The 9,646-nt window shown below is 38.1% G+C and overlaps 2 long non-coding RNA genes across 4 annotated transcripts in view; one reads left to right on the top strand and one right to left on the bottom strand.

The window, feature by feature from the left end:
• Window positions 1–913: 913 nt before the first annotated feature.
• LOC128786896 (uncharacterized) lies at window positions 914–6,458 on the bottom strand. The gene is made up of 3 exons (XR_008430500.1): window positions 6,168–6,458; window positions 1,696–4,289; window positions 914–1,123 (listed from the first exon to the last, which is right to left on the bottom strand). It is a non-coding gene; the product is annotated as an uncharacterized LOC128786896 (long non-coding RNA).
• The window catches only part of LOC128786897 (uncharacterized), a 25,676-nt gene continuing 22,487 nt past the window's right edge, over window positions 6,458–9,646 (top strand). For 2 of the 3 annotated variants that reach the window (XR_008430502.1, XR_008430501.1), the window contains exon 1: window positions 6,458–6,937. This is a non-coding gene — a long non-coding RNA (uncharacterized LOC128786897). The remainder of the gene's footprint in view (window positions 6,938–9,646) is intronic. The other variant, XR_008430503.1, reaches the window with a different exon arrangement.

Below are 9,646 nucleotides of genomic sequence, written 5' to 3'. Positions count from 1 at the left end.
AGTGGAGATAATATAATATTTCATCATCTGCCAAAATGAAAGTTTAGTCATTGTTTGAAAATGAATTTAAATTAATTAATACATTTTAAATGAATTTTAAATGAATTTGTAAAATCTTGAAGAATACTTCCAATACTTTCTTGAAGTAAAATTTTCCTTTGGATCGATAAATTAAAAAATTTCATTTAGATAAAAATGAAATGTATTGTGTTGCTATGAACCAGTTTTTATTAATCATATCAAGTAAGATTAAACAGGCTCTAGAAGTGGAACAATCTGTCACTTGAAAATAGTTACACTATTTTTGAGATTAAATAATTGTATTTGCAAAGTTGCTCAATGTTTTCTAAAATTTTCTTCTGAAGATCATGGGGACAGACTGCTAAATGCCTTTGTTTTGTTTCCTAAAACCAGCACATTAGACCAATAAAAATATATTTCTGCAAGAAAGGTAGGAATTGAGTGCTTTTTAAGTAGATTCTATGCCCAGAATAAAAGAGCATTTTTCGCAGTTGGATATAATTTCTACAAAGTTTTCAGGAAGAAGTGCCTGACATACCTTTAGCATTCAGAATGCTGAAGAGATTTATATTTTGAGTCTGCTAAAGCACACACCTGGCGCATCTTCCTGCCACTAATCCTGAGCCCATAAGATTCTGGACAATATGAATATGTCTCTTTTCCTGTTCCTGATAATGGAAGATGGAGATGAACAAACTTATGCAGGAACAACTGGGAATGTGCTCACTTAATCCTTAATGAGAATTGTAAGAACGTTTTTCCTGTGCAATCCTTTTAGACTGTCATCAATATTCAAGACAAGAATATAATCCTGTTAGAGGCAGTCAAGATTATGGCCTTTCTTGATTCATTTAGATTCATTTCACTATTGATGTTTGGCCTGAAGGCAGGGCTCTTTCGATGTCTCCAGGTGGCACAGAACATGCAGAACATGCAAGCTCGAGTATCTCCTTGTGCATGGAGTTCAGCTTGCCCCTTCATCATGCAGAGATGATGCTTCTGTATTATGGTTTTGTGATTCACTTTTCCAGCAGAAAGGGGGGAGCGGTTCCCTGACCATGTGTAAATGTGTCTCTGGTGAAGGTCTGCATCTGGATTCCCACTGTGGTTGATATGAAGGTATTAATCTCAGATCTAAAGAAGGTCTGAGGATGCATGCCCAAACATTACCCACAACTACACAATATCTCTATAAAATCTCTGTAAACCCCGAAGTTCAGATGAGAGGTGTGACTCCTCTCTTACAGCATTTACAATTTTCACTTTGAGAAAGTACCTGCAAGTTTGAGATAAGACTGAAGGCCCCTTATTTTTTTTTTTTTTTTTTTTTTTTTTTTTTTTTTTTTTTTTTGTGTAGTAGGAAAGAGTTATAAAGACAGACACTGACTCTGGAGATGTAGGAGCAAGAATGAATGTTTTGGAAGTGGCAGACATGAAGACTGAGAGTGAAACCTGAGAAAAACTTCTGTTATTCTTCTTGCTGGCCTACTTGTGTTTAACCAGAGAGGAAAAGAATTGATATAAGAAACAGTCAGGAACTAGCCCCAGCTGCTGTCTGTCTTTCCCATGAATACCTAAAACTCTTGAGCTTTTTGTGAAAGTCTCCCTCACATTTTCATTTTGTCCAGCCTTAACACACCCTGAATTTTTTTCCCAGCAGATGTTAAAACCAACCTTTTGCATGCAAGAAGTTTTGCTTTGATGATTCATTATAGTCTGAAAAAAAGTTCCAAATCAGCTGTTAGATAAGAAAAGAGTAAAGCAGTGCTTGGAGAATATAACTGACAGAATAATAACCTGGCTGATTACAAGGTCAGGTGCTGGTGTTTCACTTAATAAGCTAAATATTCACAATCTCTTTTTGACTTAGGTAGATGTATAGATGCATCTTTTCTTTCTCAATGAACTTTTCATCCTTTTACTGACATTAGTTCTTCTTTTTATTCAATTAACCCAGAAAGAAAGCTTCTGGCAGGGGGAGTCAGCTGTTGTCTGCTGAAAAGAGACATACAAATCTTGTCACATAGCTTTTATTTCTATGGTCAGGAACCCTCAGGCCTACTATTAAGGCAACTTAGGCTTGTGTGGAACTTTGCTGTCTCCTGCACACTCTGAAATAAGATTACATGATGGAGAGGATCAATTTACTGAGAACATTTAAGCTCAGAATATTAAGCTTTTTGTGCAATCACATCTCCTCTCTAGCTGTGTGGCAGAAAAGCTAGCCACAAGATCCTTGACAAATTAGATATTACCACATCTAACTGTGTATATTTAAGCTTATCAAACTGAATCGTTGCATTGTGACTGTGCTCTTACACAGACAAGGACTCCATTTAATAAATGCAGTGCCATTTAATAGTAATTAATCACTCAACTAAAATGTCACATTAAGGTCAAAGAGACCAGGAGACAAAAAAGAAGAGAACATTAAATTCAGCTGACAAACATAGGAAAAGAGAATATAGAGCCAAAGAAAGTTCTGGGACATTGGCACTGGTAAAACATTTAATCCAAACTTCTTTACTTTCTGTTCAGTTCAGAAATAATCACATTCACTTGGTTCAAAGCAAGGTCATTTTTGTAACTTTAAAATGAAATTTCCTCATTGCGTGTACAGTGACAGCCCATTGCAAGCTTGGAATTGTTGGTGCATTTTACAGATGTTGTGTTCTCAGTATTTGCTGTTTCCTCCCTCCCTGTTTCTCTCCTTTTTTCTTTGCTATTATGACATTCTTCATTTGTGTGGAATTTTCCTTAATATGTCCTGAATGCAAGCATTCTAGAAAGTCTGAAATTTTTGGAGTTTGCAATGCAGAATTTGATTTCACATTACTACAGTGTAGTGCTTTAGCTTTTGTTGTGGTTTAATCATTCAACAGCAACAAAACCAAAAAGAAGTCATTCAGTTAAATAAGAGGACTATTTGTGTTCGATGTTTCTATAAACAGAAACTCTATATAGGAAGCTCTGTTTCAGAGGAAGTATATTTGCCATCTGCAGAAGCAAATAATATGGAATTCCTTATTCTAAAAGTGGGATATTGCAGAAAAGGAACAACTCCATTGTTAATTCCACTTCTTCACAATTGTGTTAATCAATTTCAATGTAAGTGTATGAACAGGTTTATACATGTGGCCCAATGTGTATATGCTTGCATTATTTCTCAGTGTCCTTTTTATTTTCCTTTCTTTTATAGAACATAGAAGCAAGCAATCACTATCTGCTTTTAAAACACATATTTTGAGAGGCTAAATATACTGGTTTCTGTCCATGAAGAAATGAACTTGTAAAATACAGTCAAGGATGAAAATATGTTATTGTCAGTGGACGTTACAAAATTCAGACAAGTGGCTTCTAAATAGACTTGTTTTTTAAAGCATCTATCATTTCTCCTTCCTGTTTCAGAGTTCTCAGTTTTATGTCCAAGGATTTTTGTATTAGCATTGTGAAAAGGAATAATTCCTCAAAAATTACTCTACATTTGGCAAGATCTGTCTTTATAACTTCTGCGTCAGTCCAAAGAATTTTGGCATCTCCAGAGGTTAAATATTATCTTTCAAAATTGTGTAATTCTGGCTTTGTCAGGAAATGTCTCCATTTTCTATAATAACCTTTTCTTTCCTTACCTTTAAAGTCAAAGAGGTCACATATGAATGATCAAACTCATAATAATGAAATGTTTGGCACAAATTTCTCATGCTTAGATGCATGGTAAATATTAACTTGGTACTGGTCCTGGCTCTGACACATCCAGAGAGACATTTTCCTGTGTGAAGTGAAATCACAGTTTGTGGTGCTGGTTATCGTGCATTGACGCACATTTTAGTTTTTAATGAAGGTTTTGATGATGCAAAATTCAAGAGTTCTGATGGTAGTATCTGAATTACCTTTGCAGGCTTTGTAGATGAAAAATTACCATTCTCTATCAGTTGTCTACATTTGTGCTGATTTCTGGAAGAACAGAGTTCACTGTATTTCCTCAGAGCTTCTGGGACAATCCTATAGACATGACCTTATTTCTTACACAGCCCTGACAGTCCTTCAAGAAAAGCATGTTTGACGGTATAGGTTGAAATATTATCTTGTTTATTTCATAAGCCAGTGGTTTCCAAACTGTGGTCTGCATTCCAACCTAGAGGGACATCTTTAGTAGAGCTTGGCTGGTCTGTGGTCTGCAGCAGATCCTGTGGTTAGCTGGGCTTCCATTAGGAAGAAAGTTTCTGGCTAGTAGCACAGCCTCTTCCAAAATGTGTGATCCATAGCTCCTGGAACACAACAGGGTCCTACACTAGACTTTTGATATCATAGGCAGATTTTTTTATCAAACCCAGTTTGTGGTGTGTTTGAACAAAGTAACAGTTGCCCACACAGCAATTGGTAGCTGTAGTAGGAGGTGCCTTTTTAAGGCTATTTTCAGCAGCTAGAGAAAAGCCAGTCATTTTTATAAGTACAATACAGAGCTCATGGCAGAGGGAGTTTGGAAACTTTTAAACTAAAGTAAAACATTCACCAACATTTCCAACTTTCTGTTCTGGTTCTGTTGTTTTCTTTCATTAGCATCCCTATAATAGCACTCCACCTCCACTTGTGTCTTGCATTCATCCTTTCATACACTCTGACTTTGGCCCTTCTCTTTTTCTTTGACTTCAACATTGGTTTCTGCCTTCAGTTCCCTCCTCACCCTCTTTCCTGCCCTCTCTCAACTTTGCAACTCCTATAAACTTGCTGCATTTCCAAATATGCCTCCTATTTGTCCTGGCTGTGCAGGCCACTATTACTCCATTCCCTCTCTGTCTGGAGTGCACTGAGAGTGGAAGGGCTTTGGTCTCATCTCTGTCCTTTCCAGAGACTGCTCTCTTGCTATCTGTTGCTTCAAAAAACTCCTTGTTCAGCTCCTTGTAGCTCTAGATTGAAACATGCTCTTCTGACAGACTTCTTGGGGACAAACTAATTCTTGTATGTACACTCCAAGCATGTGCAGTATGAGCTTGTGAGAAGACTTCTGGTTAAATATAAGTGCAAGTATGGTTGCTGTTGCTTTGGTAACCTTGTCAAAGTACACTGCTAAACAAACAAGTACACAAAGAAGAGAATATCTTTCTTTATATCCCAGGTATTTGAAACACATTTAGAAAATGTTTCTTTGTGAAAAAAGAATCAGTAAGCAAAACTTTCATTATAAAATGTACATGTTTTTTGCCAAAAGGTTTGGTTCCAATGTATGTAATATTGTTCAGTGTGTACATTTGCATTTTTTTTGCACAATGGTATGTGTGCAACACTGTGTCTTCACTTTCCACCTGTGATTTGCTTGTGTTCAGCACATTATTTTCCATGGAGTTGTTGCCAGAAGATGGGGCTTTCAAAACCCAAGGAAATATGGAGTAGTTTTCTGTCTAAATGAAATGCTGTAGTTTGACTCACTATAGCTAAAGGACAGGGAAAAATGAACACTTTTAAAATAAATTCAGTTTTAGTTACAAAAAACTCCACAAGTCTTGTCTTATGTCTTTCAAACCTACCTGCATTTGACACTCCTTTTAATAGTGACATAAACTCACCATTACAGTGGCCTCACTTTAAACTCCTAAGATATTATTTGCTGAAGCAGATCTCAAGGGAGAAATAAATCACTGATCTAAATGCTAATCTCACCTTCACCAACTGTTTGCATGAGGTATATGTCAGTGTAGTCCCATATCTACTAAAAACTGGGGGCTCTCCTGTCCAAACTCATAGCCTCTACATGAGCAAGGCCCAGTTTAAATGGGTTTTGTTTTATTAGCTGAACTTCATGCAAATATAATTGTGACACAATGAACTGGGACAAATACTTTTAAAATCTCTACACACTCAGCAAGCTATGTATAACACAGGGAAAGAAATCTGCTGGCTTGCAAGGGGGGATGAATATGCCCTTGATGCTGTCCTCTTCTGAGCCTTGGGGGATATTGCTGCCTTTGAAAGGATTGCTCCCATGATGAGGCTCACAGGGAGTCAAAGCAAACACTGCATTACATATACATATATATGCAAAGGCTGTACATTCTGGTCACAAAACGGAGGAAGCAGGCTGTGCTGATGAAGTCCCTTTTTTTCAAAAATACTTGCCTGCTTCCTGAGCAATGCCATAAGGAGCTTACCTTGCTGAGGATCCCTCACCCCCTCAAAGGGACAGCATTCCCCAGCCTGTGCCTGCACTGCGACATGCTGGGTGTCTTTTATTTGTTTTCTTTCCTGGTGATACTACCCCTCTTGGGGCAGACGCTTTAGTGAGATGGATCGCACTCAGGTAACTGGCAGTTCAAGGAAGTCCTTCCCCGGGTTGTTTACACCAAGGCGTTTTAGAGCAGCCATTTAGCTTCCACCCTGTCCCACCCCGCTGACCAGCTGTAAGTGTAAAGGCCGCCAGTGGGCCTGCAGGTCGCTGATAAACTAAACCCCCATTTGGCAGGCAAGGAAGCCAGAACGATAAGGATGTTGATTTATGTTTTATCTGTCACTACATTTTCAGTAAAGTTGGGCAGCGAGCCTTAACGAAGCGAGGGCTGTTATCACCTCTCCTTAGCCCTTTAAGTGCAGCAGGCTCTTTGGTGTCTCTCGCTGAATGCCGCTTTGTTAATTGCGACGGTAAACAGGACGCAGCGCTGACCATCGCCGTGTTTTGCTCAGGCGGCACTTACCACAAAACCATTGGATTTGGGAAAGGATCCTGAGTCCAGGGGGAGTCACACACGAAAAAGAGTTCGTAGAAGTACTCAGCATTTCCTGGACTTGCTTCTATCATTTAAAATGTATTGCATACCTTGAAGTGAATGTAATGGATGGCTTAATTGGAGATAACTTCACTGAAGTGGCCGTAGTTACCATTTATGTCAGCAGTGAATGTGCCCTTTAATGCTGTGCCCCTCAGGTATGGCTGTTCAACATAGGAAAAACCTGACAACATTCATTACCGGTGAAATAAATGTTGTGAATTATATGTATGATTAGGTACCATTTTCCCCTCATTTTGGATATGTGAGCGTTATTTTTCTGAAAGCATCGTAAGATTTTACACATTATGTTTAATGGCAAACACATTTTTAGTTTTGTGAAGCACCACTTGCTTTTGGGGCCAGTAGAAGTGCCCACAGAGAAGAGGGTGGAAAGAGCTGGGAAAGAAATGCAAGCAATAAAATATTAAAATATTCTGGCAAAACCAGAACATGGAAAATCTGAAAAAATCCACCCTAAGCAATTCTTGTTACATCCTATGCAGAATGGTAAAATTACAGATTTTTATTTTCCTTTATCCCCTTTTGATTTCTTTTCCTTTTTTCTTCTTTCTCTCCCTCTCCCCAAATATTTCCTCTTACCTTTCAAGTCTGTCATTATATTTCTTTCTAAACAAATCTAGAAAGAGAAAAAGGAGCTAGTTCCTGCTTGAGGTCAGTGGGAACTTTGCCATTGACTTTAAATAGGTCCAGAAGCAGGCCCAACAGAGCATTTTATAGCTTCCTTTATTTATCTTAGGTTTTATTTTCAGCAATGTATCTTTTTGTATGACTGCATTATTTCCACAGTGGACACATAATGATGGCTCATATACATTATTATATATACATGTACTGAACAAAGCATTATTGATAGTTATGCTCTTTTAAACAAGAGCAAAAGACAGCTATGGAACTACAGCACAAGGATGTTTTTATGGTGCAGATTCAGTACAGCATTAGCGTTCTCCATAAGTTTGTGCTTGGTGCTACTCCATACCAATTGTCAAGAAATCTGTTGATTACTGAGAAACAGGTGATTAAAAATGAGTTATTAATGCTTTAGTCTAAGAAGCTAGGTCTGCAGTTCATTAGGTTTTGTAAATGATGCCCACAGCTGATCTGTTCTTCCTGAGAGAAATGGTAGAATGAATCACTGTTCTCCAACGGAATACAGCAGAAACTGTACTGAAATGTTTGAGCTTAATATCTCTAGGCCAATGGGCCACGGATAACAAAACAAAGTTTGGCAAAAATCTGGCTGATAACTGGGGATATCAGCTGTGGAGTGTGGTGGCCATTTGTTACACAAGATTCAGCTGAACAAATGATGGAAGGGACTATTTCTGTTTTTTGTTGATGACAGTTATGAATCTTGGGTTCTTTGCAAAGCTCTCTTCAAGGAATCCCCAAAGGGCCATCTCATGCATAAAGATAATTTATCACAATTACAAATGCATTGTATTAAAACCATACCAACAATGTAAATACAAGAAAGAAAAGATGGTTTTGCTGTAAAAGTGGCTGCTGCCATGAATTAGAATCACCAGCTTCTCTCTGTCTTGTCAAAAAATAAGGTAGATTCCCAGCTGGATAAAATCTTCAGCTCACAGAGATTTGGCAATGAGGATGGATCAAAGGCATATTTTTCTCACACAGTCATTATGAGAGATCCTCTGGATCAGCTGTACTTAGGACAGACTAGCCTGAAAGTGCAGCACCTCTTTCACCCAAGTGAAAAGGGCCAGCTGAACTGTGCGGGTGTGTTGCAGGAACCAGAAAATGTCATTGTTGTGTCCATTCCCTTCTGCTAGCTGAAGTTAAAAATCAATTTTCCTTCCAGTTAATGTAGTTATGTTACTTATAGGGCAGCTTTGATGCTGCTGGGTTTGTATTCCACAATACATTACAGCAGCTGTCTGGAGAACATATAACCTATTTACTTCTGGTTGTCATGGAAAGAGATCTACTACTAGGCAAAACAGAAGCATTTATGGAAACCCATGGGTGAGGAGAGGCCGCAGCTTCCAGCAACTGAAGTCCTGCCCTCTGAACAGAGGCACACAGACAGTGCCCTGCACGCAGGGGCAAATGCCAGCTCATGGCAACATGCACAGTGGGACTGGTACTTGCACCCAGAAAACATTTCTGAGGATGAAAAAAATTTTCATTAGTTACCACAAAAATATACTGTTGGCAACCAACTGTCACTCTAGCAACCTCAAGAGAAGAAACAACTGCTTGCTGAATGAGCAGCCCTGGCTGCAGCATAACAGTCTAGAATATTTGTTGGACTGGAGCTAAGTAAGAAATTCTATAAATGGAATCTATTTTTTTAATTGATAAATTTCCCACAAGCCAACATGGCTAATCTACAGTATAGTTGCTTTCCCAGGTATTTGCTGAAAGCTTTCTGTGAACATATCTTCAGTGCTCATAATAAATTTGCCTGCATGCATAGTTTTCCAGTGCTTTTATTATTTATTTGTGGCAGAACAAATAAATGTCAAAGGATTTTGATCTTATAAAAATATATAATGTGGAAATGTAGATGTTCCTGCACCAGCTCTGCTGTCTGTTTTTTTTTTCAAGCTTTCCTACAATTAAACTGAATATTCATGGAAAATAGATTGAGAAAGGGTGTCAATAACACTGTAGTAAATCCAGTATTTTATTCAATTGATTATCCAGGAACAGTTTTGGTCCACTTTCCCAATTCTTATTAAAAATAATATAAAAAAGAGAGAAAGAAGTCCTCTCATCCTTTTATGAGTTATGCCACTTTAAAAGTCACTATATTCCATTACACAGTCCCCCACCCACTTGTTTGCCCAAATAGAGTTTGCTACTAGATGGATCCAGAGCAG

Source organism: Vidua chalybeata, chromosome 4 (genome assembly GCF_026979565.1).
Source record: "Vidua chalybeata isolate OUT-0048 chromosome 4, bVidCha1 merged haplotype, whole genome shotgun sequence".
NCBI classification, from domain to species: domain Eukaryota; kingdom Metazoa; phylum Chordata; class Aves; order Passeriformes; family Viduidae; genus Vidua; species Vidua chalybeata.
This window is presented reverse-complemented; position numbering and strand designations above follow the sequence as displayed.